This window comes from Rousettus aegyptiacus, unplaced genomic scaffold (genome assembly GCF_014176215.1).
Source record: "Rousettus aegyptiacus isolate mRouAeg1 unplaced genomic scaffold, mRouAeg1.p scaffold_m13_p_1, whole genome shotgun sequence".
NCBI classification, from domain to species: Eukaryota; Metazoa; Chordata; class Mammalia; order Chiroptera; family Pteropodidae; genus Rousettus; species Rousettus aegyptiacus.
In genome coordinates this window covers 175,078,913-175,096,443 of record NW_023416284.1, presented here as the reverse complement: position 1 = coordinate 175,096,443, position 17,531 = coordinate 175,078,913, and the positions used below count along the sequence as shown (strand labels likewise).

At 34.9% G+C, this 17,531-nt stretch overlaps 1 protein-coding gene and 1 pseudogene across 2 annotated transcripts in view; one reads left to right on the top strand and one right to left on the bottom strand.

Moving 5' to 3' along the window:
* The window catches only part of ESR1 (estrogen receptor 1), a 304,656-nt gene that overhangs the window by 230,417 nt on the left and 56,708 nt on the right, over positions 1-17,531 (bottom strand). Inside the window, exon 2 of one of the 2 annotated variants that reach the window (XM_036222778.1) lies at positions 13,957-14,002. The exons of the other annotated variant lie outside the window; for it this stretch is intronic. The gene's annotated coding sequence lies outside the window, so the exon portion shown is untranslated. The remainder of the gene's footprint in view (positions 1-13,956; positions 14,003-17,531) is intronic. 2 annotated transcript variants of the gene reach the window in all.
* Positions 5,500-5,618, top strand: LOC118605552 (annotated as a pseudogene).

The following is a 17,531-nucleotide window of genomic DNA, read 5'->3' as shown; positions in this document are numbered from 1 at the left end:
GCTGCTTGCAAATGTCCATTCTAGCAAAGAGAATATTCTTCATCGACAGGTTTTTCAGTCCTCTAGAAAAATGAGTCGGAATTGTTGTAGAGACTTAGCATTATCACAGATGAGAGAGTATGTTTGCTAAGACTTCCATAACAAAGTACCTAAAATCGGGCAGGTTAAACATCAGAGGTTTATTGTCCCACATTTCTGGAGGCCAGAAGTCTAAGATGAAGGTATTAGCAGAGTCGGTTCATTTCGAAAACTGTGAGAAGAAATCTGTTCCACGTTTTCTCTCCTATTTCTTCCAGTGGCTTGCTGGCAATCCCTGGTGTTCTAGGTTTGTAGAAGCATCACTTGAATCTTAGCCTTCATCTTCACATTGGCATTCTCTGCATGTCTGTGTCCCAATTTCCCCTTTTTATAGAGACATCAGTCATGTTTGATTAGGGCCCATCCTAATGACCGTATTTTTACTTCATTATCTTTGTAAAGATCCTATCTCTAAATAAGGTCACATTCTTAGGTACTGAGGGTTAGCACTTCGACATATCTTTTTGTGGGGACAATTCAATCTAAGAGAAATGTTAAGAACCTGAAGGAAAAGGATGTTCAATAATCTAAGAAGCAGTAGATTTGAGGTATAGTCAAATGAAGATGATGATATTTTAAGTGAGTTGATGAAAGAGAGAGTATGACTAATGCTTTACAATTTGTCCAATTTACAACCACTCAGAGCTTTTATCTTTATAACCTTCCTGTCAAGCGGTCCTTTAGCATTTACCATATGTTATTGAGTCTGTCCATCTGATGAGGATATAATGTTTTTGTTCATGGGTTTGCAAATCTGGATATTTCAGTCAACAGGACTCAGTTTTGAATTGCTCACTAGTTTGGTGGTCACCATGTAACAATCATCTCTCTTAGTCCTTTTGTCTTTTTTAGCTTCACCAATCAGAGAATCTGACTTAAAACCAAAAAATGATGCAAGTCTGGGTCTTTCTTTGGGGGGCGGGGAGAGGAGAGGGTGCATATCTGTGGTCACATAAAATACAACACACCTTCTGTAATATAATGCAAAAGTTATTACAAAAGTTAACGGCAATTATTTATTTCTTCACTATTTAATGGTAGAATCAAGGAAGTTCATAAAGCTTCAGATTGGTGCATAAATTCGAAAGGCCACTCTTCTGGGACATTTGAGTACATGTCACAGTGCCCAGTAGTTAAGACCCCTACTGGTACCTCACTTCCTGTTGTTCCTAATCTTCCTTCCTGCTCCAATTTAATAAATCAGCTGTTACAAAAGTATGGTTTCCCACTGACTATGGCTGTATGTACTGCCTTGCTCAACACTCACATTCCTTGATTTACCTTAAAAATCTACATGGAATATTTGTTATTAACAAAAGCAAAATGAGAGATTTAGGCTGGAGATGGGACGGCTGAGCTGTGTGTTTCATTAGAAATTTTACCCTTCCTTTTCAAAGTAACCTCCTGAGAAAAGCAGGGGAGTTTTGATTTAGCAAGAGAAAATAATAGTCAAGCAGTGTATTGACAAATTAATTATTTAAACATATCCCATTCCAAGTAATTTCTCACTCCCAGTAGTTTTTTGTCAGTTGTTTTTGTTTTAGCTAAAAAATAACATTTGCTCATTTTTTAAAAATTTGAACATGTACAGAAGAGTATAAAGTAAAAGGTAAAATGTAAAAAAGTGGAAGTTTCTGCTCACTTTTTCTAGTCTCACTCCCCGGAGGTAGTTATTGTTCTTAATTAAGTCTATCTAAACATATCTACTTAAATGTTACTCGCACAATTGTTTATTCAGAAAATAGGGTTTATTTGACATTTGTACTATAACTTGCTTTTTTCACTCTGCAATATATTAGAAACTCTTCATGTCATTCCAAGTTTCTTTTGAAAGAACACAATTTTATTTTTTGATCAGTTGCAAGATAGCCACCAAAGGCGTAACTATGTGAACATGGACATCTAGCCTGTCACAAGAAATTCCAGCTTTCTTTTTTCGTGCAGGACTAAATTTCCAACAGGTTATATGGGAAGAAGTAGAAACTTTAGAACAAAGCTGAGTGAACAGTATTTCCTATGCCACAGGCAAAGGTGGGGGATTTCATTTCTTCCAAGTGCCCAATTTTTCTACTAAGAGAGGATAAACGCTTTCAATTACATGAATTCCCATCAAGCAGACAACAATAGGCATGGACACAATTCTATAGCTCTTGAGCAATAAAAAGTATATCACAGATGGAGAATAGGACAAAGAGAAACTGCTCTGCCTCCGTAATAAGGTGGAGAGTGAGGATCGTTATCTGCAAAATGATGCTGAAGCACATTAACTGAAAATTTTAAGCAAATAAGTTACACATTATTTCTCAGTGATTTACAATACTTCCATAGAAAACTCCAGTATAATCCATGCTGCCGTCGTATATATCCGGGGTATCTTAGTGTCTTAGGAGTTTCCTTTGTATTTCTACTGTTTTTTTTTTTCTTTTTGCCTTTCAGTCTTTTCCCCCCTCTCCTCCTGAACACTTATACTTTCTTCCTTTTCTGCTCACAAACAACTGAAATAGACAAACTAATCGCCTCCAGAACTAATTTGAGGTACAGTGATGTCTAGAGAAAGTCTTCATCTCTCCAACCTTCTTTTGCTTTCCATTCTGACAGAATCTTTGTTTAAAAGAGAAAGACTAATCAGATTTATAATAGCAAAATTACATACATAACCAATTAATTATACCAAAAGTACTTCGTGTAAGTCTTTATATCGGCTTAATTCTTCTTTGCTTTGTACATGTACACCTAATCACATATCAGCATCACGTCTCAAAAAAAAGTGATCAGTTTTAGGATTCTTCTACAGAGAATTTAATTTTAGCTTTTTCCAGTTATATTTATCAATTATATTTAATTACAGATACATTAAATTAAATATTACAGTTAAATTATATATTAGTTATTGTTATATATCAATTAAATTTCATAACTGGAATGTTGCTATAGAACAGTCAAAATTATACCTGGCATTGTTAGTGATTATTATAATTTTACCACTGCATAATAAATATTTCTTGACTATTTTACCCTAATTTAATAAACATTCATAATGAAATCTTTTCCAAGCGAAATAAAGAGTTTTTCCATTCTAATTGCGCAAACGTTCTCAGTTCAGCTCTTAGAAAACTGTGACAAGTATTGTGTAATATTACCTTATCTAAAAATAAAAAATCAAGGGCGCATAATGCTGAAGTAACTTGTTCTGGATCTACTAGAGTGTCGCCATGTAGTATTGATTCACAAACCATCTCAGCTGGTTGTTAAAGCAAAGAATTTCCTTCTTAACTCACCTATTATTTCCCCTGTCCCCACATTCTTCTACTACACTCAGGCTAATATAACCTGAGTCCTCCCATCTATCTTCAGCGCTTTAATTTAAAACAATTTCATAGACCATCTTGCCATCATAGCTTATTAAGATCTTCCTTTCCTGATGTCCAAAGAAGTCTTAAAATCTCATTTTCCCCGAGGCTTACTGATTGATGAGAATATAGACATAAACACCTGATTTCCCATTTGACATCTTCACGTGAACATTTGACAGGAACCTTGCTATGGACTGAGTGTTGTTTCTTAAAAAATTACAAGTTGAAGTCCTACTCCTCAGTGTGATGGTATTTGGAGGTGGGGGCTTTGGGGAGATAATTAGGGTTAGATGAGGTCGCAAGAGCAGTGCCCTCATGAAGGGATCAGTGTCCTTATAAGAAGAAGAACACAAAGAAGAGTTCAAGACAAAGAATGATGGCGGCCATCTGCAAGACAGGCAGAGGGCCTCGCCAAGAACCAAACCTGCCAGAACTTTGATCTTAGATTTCCCAGTCTCCAGAATCATGAGAAATTAATGACTGTTGTTTAAGCCACTCGGTCTGTAGCATTTGGTTATAGCATCCTGAACTAAGACAAAACGCAAACTTGATGTGTCTCGGACTGACACATAATCTACCCTCTGCCTTTGCCAACCTTTATTCCCTTCAGTGTTCTCTATATCACTGTATGCCCCACATTCAATACTTTATAACTAGAAATTCGCTGTCCATTCAGTCAATCACCATGCCTGTCGATTATCGATTCTAAGCGCTCCCTGTCATTCATTACTAACCATTTCAATTTCCATAGGAGGGATAAAGATGATATCTTTGCAACAGTGTATGTTAAGAACTATGTACTAATAGGGCTATTATTAGTATAAATAAATTCACCTGTTAGCTCAAGTTGTTTAGAATTATCTACTTAAATGTTGGGGAAAAATCCACCCCAAACCAAAATTTCAAGTCTAGGTAATTTATGGTGAGTTGTCCTTTCTGATAGAGTTCAATGAACTAGAATTCAACCACTTCTTAGAAAACCTTCTATTCAAGACAAAATACATTATGCCATCAGTACCAAAGACATAGACTTGTCTTCCATTTCCTCTAATGAGATGGAATGTGCTATTTGCATGACAGTTTTACCAAAATGCCCAGGTGTAAACTTAAGAAGAATTTAATACAATCCCATCTGAAACCACTGAAAACAGGGATTTATTGGTCTACTAGATTATAATCTTTGCAATATCAAAGACCCTGACTTGTTGCCTATTACATCACTAACAGTTAACACCTCGCATGGCACATAATAACAGCTCAATAAATATTTGCAGAATATGTGCATTTTATAGTAACATTATAATACAAAATCTAAAGGATTATTAATAATTCTAAATCACGATAATAGTTTGAACCACAAATTATTTCTAGCTCTCAAATCAAAGGCTATTAAAAGACGATGGCCATCAAAGATAGCTTTAAGTTTTCTGGACAATATTTTTAAGTTGATAAACTCCACGTAACGTGGCAAGCAGTGACCAATGTGTCCAAACTCTGTGTTATCCTTGCAGTGGGCACTGCTGGTGCCAAACCAAAATTTGTTTCCTTCAGTTGAATGAAATCTTAATTTAAATCATGTACCCCACCACCACCACCATCCTCCCCAGCTTCAGACTTTGATTAACCCAAACCAATTTATTAGTCCAGGAGTGACGACACCACTTCAATCTATGCTTTTAGGAAGAGTTTTTCTCTCTCTCCTTATTGATGTAAATGAGAATACATGTTGCAGAGGCTGCTAGCCGCAACTTTTTGACAGTGTGGTGACCCAGCCTTAGGGTAAAGCAAATACATAGAAAACGACAAAGCAAAAATTTAGAAAAGAACCCGAGGCTTCAAGAACCTTGTTAAACTAGTGCACCAACCAGCTGTGGATTGCATCCCACATCTAGAAACTCTGTAATGTGAGATAAGTTTTCCAATGACCTAAACCAGTTTGAATTTTCCGCTAACACGCATCCTTACTGAGAAAAGAGCTGATACAGACCTTAGGAGAAATGTTCAAAATACTACTCAGCCTTTAATGTTCCTGAGGGAAGGAGTTCCCATTTAAAGATAATCTTGATCTGTCTATGGCCATGCTACCCTGAACAAGCCCGATCCCATCTGATCTCGAAAGCTAAGCAGGGTCAGGCCTGGTTAGTACTTGGAAGGGAGACCACCTAGGAAGACCAGGTGCTATAAGTGTAAAAATAAAAAATAAAAAATAAGGGATTATAAACTGGCAAGGTCCTTGCAATCTGTGAGGTCAACTAAGGGTTGCCTCACCTAAAAATAAAAAATAAAAATAAACTTGATCTTACTGTTTATTTATCCTGAGCAGACTATCCCAACCAGAGCAGTAGGGAAGGTAGATAATGAAAAAAGGAACATTTATTCATTTTTTTCTTATTTAGCAACTATTTTTTCAACCAGTTCCTTTTTAGATGTTTTATAAACCATTTCATTTGATATTCACAAAAAAACTCCATGAGGTGGATACCATTAACCACATTTGATTTTTTTTTTAAGTTTTAAATTAGAGTTCACATAAAACAGAATTGAAACCTTTTTAATATTATCCTTAAGATCAACATGAAAAAGAAATTCAAGCATCTCTCTGACATGAGATATTCTGCTCAGTCTAGAGACACTCAGAGGAGAATGACCCCAAGGTGGTTACTGTCAGGAAACCAAGGGTGAAATCTGACGCGGGTTTTCGACCGCGGGTAAAAATGCACTTGAAGACGAAAACAGCTAACCAAACTGTGTTCACCCGGTCCCCTGCAGCCAGCCACTCGCAGGCACTTACAGACACCACTCACCAGTGACATTTGAATCTCACCCCCACACGCTGGAAGATAGTTATTTAATAGTTTCATAACTGAGAGAATATTTTCAGAGAGAAAAAAAAGCAAAGGGATAAAAATACCAGCGATCAGAAAAGTTAACTTAGATTAGCTGTGCGTCGTTTATCACATTTTACTGAAGGAAACTTAACTCACAGAGGTTAAACAATTTGACTAAGGTCATGGACTCTCTAAGAACCAGGGCCGGATCCTGGGACTCTGCAAAACCCTTTATTGGCTTCCATAATTACTTTTGGCAAAAATTGGGTCTAGTACCCAAATCTGCTAAGCTGATGGTTAAAATAATATAAATGGTATGTATACGTCACTGTAAACTGGTAAAGACATTTGGAAATAATATGTGGTAAGAGTACACACACACACACACACACACACACACACACCCATACACACATATCTCTTCTATTTATTTATCTACCTATTTATCTATCTATCCATCTAATCTGTCTCTCTGTGCATATTCTTAGATGGAACATTCTTACTCCTGGCAATTTATTATTGAAAAAAATAGTTCAGTATAAGGGAAAAGTATGTAGGTATTTTTGGGATGGGCGATTATTATCTTTTAAATCAGAGGGAATTTTTTCCAATTCTATCAATAATGAACTAGTTGAATAAATTATGACACAAATTTATTAATAGACTTATGTATATATCACTAGTAATTATTAACACTGTATAAAAATATTGAAAAGGATTTATACTACAGTAATAAGTCAAAAAAGGGCATAAATCAAACCATATATTTTCTATTTAAAGCTATAAAACATAAATCCATATGAGTGGACTGGAGTGGAATCCACACCAAAATAAATACTTAAATAAATGATATTAATTAAGATGGTGAAATTTGGCATGTGTTTAAAGTTTTTTCTTTAGTGCTGTTTATAGTTACATTTCTTTTATTTACATGATGTCTACTATCCTGAAAGGATTTTAAACAATTCAGGAGTCAAACAATTTTCTGGAACCTTCTTAACATTGCTAGTAATCGACTAATTACATTTTAGCTTCGAAACATTATTGGTTCTCAGCAAAGGGAACACAGTAGAGGTAGATAGATCAGTAATTTGTCATCAGTAGAAACATACACCTTTATAATTCCATTAGAAATAACAGGCACACTAAAACCTAGTCTTCAGCATTATGTCCTAATTTTTCACTGTCATTTATTTTAGTATATGTTTTAAACAGATAAAGATCTAACCTTAAGAAGGTCAGGGTAGCTTCATGTGGATTTTATTTGCTGTGGGGTCTTGACAAATATATCAGGGTTCTTTGGTCCTGGGGTGTGTACGTGTGTGTGTGTGTGTGTGTGTTCTAACAGTCTACAGTACTTGACATCTGCAGCAAATGATAGTCAAACTGGTTTCAACTAGTCTACACCTATGGACCTCAGTTAAAAGTGGATTGTCTCCCAAAATATGGCTATTAGAATGCTATCAATAGGTTACTTAAATATGACAAAATGATAATTAAAAATTATAGAAATCATTACTCCATATTAACTTCCTCATTGCCATGATCTCATAGATGTGTGTGTGTGAATGTATGCAGTCAAAGTCAATGCCAGCGATACTGAGGATCAGAATAAGTTTAACAGTAAATCATCAATTCCAGAGGGTGTAAGAAGACTATTATGGTGTAAGAAGACATGAAAGTGGATATTTCCTTTGTCTTTCAGTATTACAAGCTTCAGTTAATGAATAAATTTGATCAGATCTCTTCTTCTATGGTTCAAGGGGTCATGCTTGAAGAGATTCCTTGCAGAAGAAGAATTCCAAGTCCAGATTTCCTCATGAACTCTTGAAAAAATCATTGACAGTTTTGACATTTAAATCTACCTAAATATATAAGGTGATATCAAGATAACATGTTCCAGAATCAGCAGGATTGGCTTGCAAATTATTAGGGAGTATTCATACATTAAAGCATATCAAATTACTCTTATCAGGAAATAGATCAAAATATGGAGAACTGTGTTCCTTTTGCATGGCCCAGAAATGCCTACACTTTCACTTTAATGTTTATTAGCATACCAGTGACCAGCCTAGCTTGTCACTATGGAAGATTCTTGGACAAAGAGGAAAGTACAAAGCATACAAAAGTTTGAACCATCCTCTTTGGTTTTATAAGAGTCGGGATTAACAACTTTTTTATTTTGAAATAATTTTAGACTTGAAGAAAATGTTGTAAAAGTACTACAAAATACCCCCATACATGTTTCACCTAGATTCCCCATATTAACACTTATCCCACTTTATCATTCTATCACCTATCTACTACCATGCTATCAACCTAATTTTCTATTCCTTTTTCCTGAAACATTCCAGAGTAAATTACCAACATTAATATATATTTCAAAAAAAAAAGTCATTTATTTTACTTGACCACAGCACAGCACTCTTATCAAAATCAGTAAATTCACATAGATACAATACTGTTATCTAACCCATAGACTCTATTTAGATTTTGCCATTGTCTTACTAATACCCGTGATCACACTTGCATTGAGTTGTCACGTTTCTTTAGCCTCCTTTAATTTGGAATACTTCACGATCTTGGCAATTTCGAAGAGTTCTAGCCAGCTATTCTTCTAGAATTTCCTTGATTTGGGTTTTTCTGATGTTTTGACTAAATTCAGATTATAACTTTTTGGCAGGAACACCACAGAAATGATGTTGTTCCTTCTTTGTGCGCCATGCTGGAAAGCACAATTTAAACTTATCCCATTACTGGTGATGTCACCTTTGATCACTTGGGTAAGGTGTGTTTGCTAGATTTCTTCCTCTCCATAAAGGTACATTTCCTCTTTGTAATTAATAAATGTCTTGTGTGGGGACTCTAAAAGACTAAAAACATCCTGTTTCTCATCATCATATTTTTCCTTACTAGTTTTAGCATCCATTGAAACTCCTGCCTAAAACAATCATTGCTCCATGATCTCCTACCTTACCTTATTCCTGGACACAGAGCTGGAACACGGTTCCTAGCCTTCTTTCTCAAAGGGAGCATACAACTAGTTCTAGCCCATAAACTATAATTGTAAGTGGTATAATCCCCTTCCTGGTTTGGCCCCTGTCAACATAAGAAACGTCCAAACCTGTGGATAATCTTTATAAGATTTTATTTGAGCCGAACTGATAAAATATGCCATGGAGAAACTTCTCAAATGTTCCAGAGAATAAAGTTTCACAACTTCTTTTATTCATTTGAAATTAAGGAGGGAATGTAAGGAAGTTTACATAGAGGTGGAAAAAGGCAAGGTGGTATTGGATTACAGGATGGTTAACAAGCTTATGTGCTTTCTTGAAGGTGGTTACTTATTTCAAAGATGTGATAACCTAGATACACAGAAACAATAGTCAGAGCTTGCTTAAGGCAAAGATAAACCTTTTACTAAAAAAGTTATATGCTTGGGGCATGACTACCTAGCATGACTTGCCCAGTTGAGAATTTATGATCGGATCACTGGTGACGTTACTTTCCATAGAACCTCTTTTTTTCCTTCCACATGCCCAAATGTCACCTAGTACTTTACAAGGCTTCTGCTTGTCAGTCTGCTTGCATGTGTAAGACCTAGTAAGGGTTCCAAGAAGGCTTTGGTAATTGTAGAGCCACTAGAACCTTAGGTCTATATCAGAGAGTCCTATAAATTTGGATGGGAAAAAATCTACCTTCATTTTCACAACTTTTAACTTAACATTTCCTCCGTTTATGAATGTGGGCAACAATTACACTAGTGTTAGCAAAGTGTGGCTTCGTCACCAATGGAAACCACAGATATTTTGTATCACTTTATACTCGATGCAGATATCTTGAAATATATTTACCTATCACTAATTTGATATTAACTTTGAATTTGTTATTAGGTCTGTCACTACATTTTTCTTTTCTTTTTTACACTTAGAAACATTATTCTTTTTTTAGTATTATATAATTTTTTAAATTAAAAATACTTATTCATAAAGATATATATACCCCTACATTCATTGCAGCATTATTCACAATCTAAGTGTCCTTCAACAGATGCTTGGATAAAGAAGATGTGGTACATATATACAATGGAATATTACACAACCATAAAAAAGATAAAATATTGCCTTTTGTAACAACATGGATGGATCTGGAGGGTATCGTGCTAAGTGAAGTAAGTCAGATGGAAAAAGACAAAACTGTGCAATTTCACTCATATGCAGGATATAAAACAAAAAGCAACAAATGAACAAACAAAACAAACAAATAGAAACATTATTCTTAGAGGAGGTCTCTAAGTGTCACTAGACTGCTAAAGAGGTCCAAGACATAAAAGAGGTTAAGATGAAGAGAGCTGATCACTTAGTCACAACGTGGTGAGGAGCAACCCAGGAAAGAGGTGGAGAATGCTTGCATTAGAATTTGTGTGTGTGAGATAAATAAGTCACAGAGATTTATAATGTTATTTGTTCACCAATTATCCTACTCTGACTAATAGTGGAAATGAAATCATAAATTTGGAAATTAATACGCATGGGAAGACTATTGAAGCCATGGGGATTAGATGTGATAATTGAATAAGGGAAAAAACAGAGATCCAAGTACTAAATTCTGAGCAATTGCAACATTTTTAAAAGAAGATGAAAGCCAGTTTAAAAAAAAATATGGAAAAATCATCTGAACAGTAGAGAGAGAACCAAAAATATATGGAGCAAGATATTATATAAATGATACCATATTTTAATTTCTCAAATGTCAAGATATAGAAAAAGTCCTTAAATGTAGTCTCTGTTTAGAAAGGTAATAAATATAGCTATTTCAGTGTGTTTTCTGAACCAGATATGATACCAGGTATGGTAGTCTAGGTTTTTTTATGTATAAAAAATTGCTGGTCAGATTAAAGGAGGTAATGTAAGCAAACGCATGCAAAAGTACTTAGGACAATTTATGACATGTACCTGTCACTAGACAAAATTAGCTCTTTTTCTCCCCAAACTTTCCCCTCTGCTCCACCACTTCACAAAATATGTTAGAGTTTAAGATAAAAATTAAAGAATACTTTAAGAAAATTATAAAATTTTGAGACAAACTCATAATTGGGCTTATTCTACTGGTTAGTACAAATATTCTGGCTATAAAATAAAAAATATGCAATATCATGATTAGAATTTAAACAGAGCCTTGATATTCTACTTGGGAAACAAACCGAGTGATATTTACAGAAAAGAGAATCTATGATGTTAAAATGTCAATTGGAGAGAACCAAGAAAACATATCACAAATTGCTGGGGTTTCGTACCAAGAGATTCTCATGAGCTCTACAAAGACTGACTTGGTCCTTAGGAAACCCAACATGAATCTCTCCAATTCTTCTTGATACTACATCCCTCTATCATGTTCCTTTAGTACGAATGCAATGCGGAGGTAAAGGGAGAGGTGTTTCAAAGTTTAAAAGTGTGACATTTCTATAAGTCTATGTAATGTTAGCTCACATTTTATTGTTAAGCTTTTTCAATACTGAATGTGGACATCATATATAAAAATGATGCAAAATTCTGTCTGTATTCTAAAAAATTCAATTAGAGTGAAAGATTTAAAAAAGAAATAGAGTGAAAGATTTAAAAAAAGAAAAAGAAAAAGAAAAGAAAAGGAAAAGATTGACAGGTCCATAGTACATAAAACAAGAACTACCTCCCAGCTACTTTGAAGTTTCATTACCTGGCACTGGGAATCACCATTCCAAAGTGTGGATCTGAGCAAATGAGAGCACTTTGATTAAAGTCCTTTGCATCTCTTTCTTCTCTCCCCTTAGGGCTTCTTTTACTCCAAGAACATGCAATTTTCTAGATAAGAGGCTAAGAGAGTGTTTTCATCATCAATAGCCATCTATGCAGAATTACAATAGAGCCGAAAAATTCTAACCTGTGCTACCAAAGAATTTTCCAAAGAATTGACTCTTTCTATGAAAAATGTCAGAATCTGAGTAACAAGTCCCAGCAGCTCCTCCCCTTCACAGTTTCAGGAAGAAAGTGCTGCCATCTACAGGAAACTTATAGATCTAATGCCTATGAAAAAAAGATGGAGTCTGCTGGGGTTTAAAGTTGCATAGTCAGCTAATAAAAAAATTGTAAACATGAATGACAAAGGACAGTAATCAACTGTGCCCACTTTTAAATTCGTACACTAAAGATATTCTTCTTCTGTGTTGTTCAATAAGGCAGTCACTAGCCATATGTGGCTATTAAGCACTTGAAATATGGCAAGTGTGACTGAAAAATGGTTTTTTTGTTTTAATTTCATTTAATTTTAATTAATTGATTTAAATATTAAAGCGGGTACTCGATCTTGTCATTGGAAAACTAAGTATAACAACTTAAGAATATGACTCTACTTTTTCAACCGTAGATTTTAAGATATCTACATAAAGATCAAATATTTCTGATGAAAATTTGGCATCTGAATTCATTATATGCTGTAAGTGAAAAATACACACAGAATTTCCACAACTTAGTACAAATCAAAAAGGATCCGATACATCTGATTAATAATTTTTATATTAATGTTTTTAAATTATGACATTTGGTGTATATTGTGTTAAATAAAATGCATTAAGATTAATTCCATTGGGTTTTTTACTTTTCGATGTGGTTATTAGAAAATTTTAAATGATATATGTCACTCACAATATATTTTTCATTGTACAGCACTATTTTAATTGAATTAAAGGCCAAAAAAAAAAAAAGAGGAGTAAATATGTTGCACATCTACAGAATTATATGAAATGCTCTATTTTAAGGTGTTTTTAGGTCCTATCTGACCTCACGGAGAATAAAAAGCGTGCAGCCGACGCTGATACTTGTATTAGTTAATTTAACACAATTTTTAGAGGAAATTATCTAATTTCATCTTCCATGATCATCACTGTTACTGATAAATAACCAAAGATAATAAAAATTTTAATCTTGATGAATACAGCTACATGTCATCTCTATTATGGTTAATGACCTAGTGACAGAAACAATCCATTTTTAAAGCAATTCCAATAAGTTTGTCTCTGGCTCCATTTTTTCCATTAGTTTCTACCATTATATCTCCATGCTATATATTTCAAGAACTCTGCCTCTTGCCGTCTCCCACTGTCCATCCTCACAGTGCAGTGTCCAGACTGTTCTCTGTGGTCCCTCCCTTTGTCTTAGCTGCAGGAGCAGTCCTCCGTAGCATGGATACATCCTGCATTGTGGATGTCTTAGTCCCAGATAAAAAAAATCATACCTCCCCATTCCTCATCTTCTGTATCCCAACTTTAACATATTCTCCTGCTACTCAGACAAAAAGAAAAAGGAAAAGAAAAAGAAAACAAAAACAAACAAAAAAAACAAAAAACAAAACAAAAAACAAAACAGAGAGAGAGAGAGAGAAAGGAGAGGGAGGGAAGGAGGGAGGGGTGGGAGAGAGAGAGAGAGAGAGAGAGAGAGAGAGAGGAGAGAGAGAGAAGAGAAAGAAAAGAAAAGAAAAGAAAAGAAAAGAAAAGAAAAGAAAAGAAAAGAAAAGAAAGAAAGGAAAGGAAAGAAAAGAAAAAGAAAGAAAAAGAGAGAGGAAAAAGGCCCATATCTCAAATGGCAGATACCCACACAAAGGCGGGATATTTAGCCTTCCCAGTTTACCTGGGACTGTCCCAAATTTAGTATTGAAAGTCCCACCTTTCAGGAAATGAGGATGGTGGTCACTCAACTTGCCAAATCTGACCTGTTGACAGCAAAGTAAGAGAGGTGACTGTCACAGTCTGTGCTCCAATACTCCACTGCCTGTGTTTCCTTGAAAATACTAGCCGCCTTCCCTTTACCCACAGGACCACCTTCCTCCTTTCACCTCCTTAACTGGCCTGACTTAGTATTCTTTCAGGCATCATTTTCCATCCCCTTCCCCACTCCCAAATCTTTCACACTCTCCTCCAGATCGAAATAAGTCATACTTAACATTGTATTTTAATTCTCTATCCATTCCCCAAGCCTCCCATCAGCTGTGAGCTCCTGGAAGTCAGAATCCATGCCATTCATTTTTGTATTCTCATCACAAGTTAGTGATGAGAATGAATGTGTGAATGAATGAAGCTTGCTGTGCCTCAGAAAGGCACCTGAGCTCTGGGAAATCTCACTGGCCTTCCTCCAGGAAATACACTCTCTTCTGTGGTAACTAACAACACACTGTCTGCAAGCCTCAATGTCTCTGCATTTCTCAACCTCGGAAAGTCTTTCCCTGTTCTTAGCCCCTCCAACACAGAAGGTAACACCTTCCTGTCACTGATGCCTGGCCAACACTATCCCCATTCTCACCCAACCCCGTGGAGTAGAGATACACACCAAAACAAAACCACATACACACACCAAAAAGCAACAGCAGCAGCAATAACAACAACAACAACAACAACAAAAACTCTCACTTATATTTTCCACATTGGATAGTAATTTTTGCCTTCGGGTGTGGGAATGGCTCAATATATATATTTCTTTCCATCATGGGAAGAAAGGGAGTCTGTTCATGCCACTGAAGAATGCAGTAAGGTGGACAGAATGTGTAGAAATAATGGAAGAAGTGTACCTAGAAGTTTTTACATATGGAACAGTGACTAGTGGTTCTTAGAGTAGTGGGTTCTACGAAAAAGAATATTGAACACAGTTTTACTCTTCCAGAAGGTACCGAGGTCATAAAGCAATTACATCAATATGTTTTATACATTTTAAATAACACATAAGGAAATAAGTTGCTTTTAGAAATACAGAAAAAACAAATATACATTAAACATTTTAACATTAATTTATATATGTTTATATATGTTTATTTATTAATTTATATTTATGTTACATATTTAAACCTATTTTATTTCAAGTAAAATTTACATATATTTGTACTTAAATAACAGTGAAATATATTCAAAGTGTTTACATTAAAAATATATTTTAAAACACTAGATTATTAATGGTCATTTCTGGGTGCTAATTATGTAAAATAAATTTACCCGTATAATTCTCAAAACCCTACAAAGTGGATTTCATAATCGTTCGCATCATACAGAGAAAACTGGCATGAGAAGTGAGGGAATATGTCCAACATTATAGAATTTGTAAATTCTACATTTTATAAATTTAGGGAGATTTTTCGCCCCTTAAAGGTGATAGAGCAACACCTGGAAGCAAAGAGAGATGTCCCCACTACTCTTGCAATAATCAAATAAATCAAAAACACTAATTTGTAAAAGTCACCTGCAAAGTCCAAAGCAACATTTCAGCACGCACTGTGCTGTTTTGCTATACGCTGCACATGTGCCCCACAGGATGCTCCAAAAACAGGCATACCTCTTAGTGAAGAAATACTTATTTCTCAGGGGGTAAACCCAGGCATGAAAGAGTAGATTTTCTTCTTCATTTAAGTTTGATGATTTCTTCTATATGCTAATTGAAATCACCACCACTTTGTTCAGAGTAAACTGAAGATTCTCAAAGTATGGTCTTCCGATCAGCAGCATCGGCTTCACCTGGCAGTTAGTTAGAAATGCATATTATCGGATCCCACTTTAGAGCTATTGAATCAGAAACTCTAAGAGTGGGGCCCAGATAGCAGTGTTTTAACATCCCATCCAGATGATTCTGGCACTCACTGAAGTTTGAAAACCACTGATCAGGTTCAATTATTTCATTTAGAGATAACTGAAATTCAGATTTAAATAATTTGTTCAAGGTCACATGACTCATCAGTGGGAGAGCTGGAAATAAAATACTAATAATAATAGCTAACATTTATTGAGGGCTTTCTGCTCTAGGTGTACTATTTTGTATTGATAATAAAAGCTAACATTTAGTAAGGGCTTACTACTAAGGGTGTACTATTTCGCATTGACTAATTCATGTAATCACTGCAACAACTCTAAAGGAATGTTTTTTTACTATCCCATTTTACAGATGAGAAAATCAAGGCAAAGAAATTGCTCCAGGTTATAGGGCCGAAGGGTAGACAAGCAGAAGACGACAGATTTGAACATCTATCTCCCCAGTAAGGAATGCAATGGAAATATTCCACAGAACTCATGAATCTTATTCTATCTGAAAAAGAGGAGTCGTTGAAGTTTAATTTCCTATGCAAAGGGTTTAGGAATATGAGTGAAAGGGTCTAATGTATATGCTTGGTTTTGATTTCCAATATGATGGCTTTTGCTACTTTACAGTACTCCATGAAATGGTTATTATCTTTTTTTGATTATTTACTATACACCAAAAATATATAAACTATATATAAAGATAAAAAAGAAAATTAAAAGGAATTCCAACATATTGCTAACTAATTCTTTATATTTTTGCCCACCTAAGTGTTAAATAATTAGCCGTAGGAAAAATGACATAGGGTCAGATATTAAAAAATGTTTGAATACCATTGGCCCAGCCACTGTTCCTCAGAAATGGAACAGCATGTGAGTAGAGTATGATGTGTTCATAACTTCTAGAAAGTTACACCCTTAACCATAAATCTATGAGATATGTAATAAAATAGATATGAAAATAAATTTACAAATAACATTTTTCAATGGAATATATTGTCAGGAACTCAATTATAAAAAGGTTTTTGTATCTTTTAAGAGGTTATAAATTGAAGTTTAATGGGTCTAATGATATTGTCTGAACATCTTGTCACAATAAGCATGTCTACTAATTTGTCTAGCATTTTTCACAGAGCCGACAGTTCCTTAAAGAGCTTTCATTTAGTTCTCACATGGTCTATTAGATAGGTATGTGCAGATTTACTGTCATGGAGTATGCAAAACAGGAAAAAGATTCTAGTAGGTAGTGACTAACCTGAAAGGGATCTAGGGGAGGTTCTTGCAAGAGGGCATTGGGGGAGCAAGCTAGAGAAGTAAGAAGAAACCTATTTGGGAATTCTACATTTACCACAATAGATTCATTAATATATTCACATACCTATTGGCATGTCAACATTGCTACTCTAAGATTTTTCTGTTAACAGAGATCCAAATAATTTTTATTAAAAAAATTTTTTTCCAACCTATATTTCTTCATGGAAAGCATGTGACTTATAAACACCCTTGGATTATGGACCTTTTTCTAAAGTAAGAAAACAAGATGTATTTTAATTCATCATCCTTAGTAATATCTGTCCTCAAATCAAAATCCTTTGTTTACTTTTAGAGAAATATAATCGATACAATATTAACTACATTGCACTTCAGTTGTTGCCACTCTAAACCAATCTCAATATTCTGGCCACC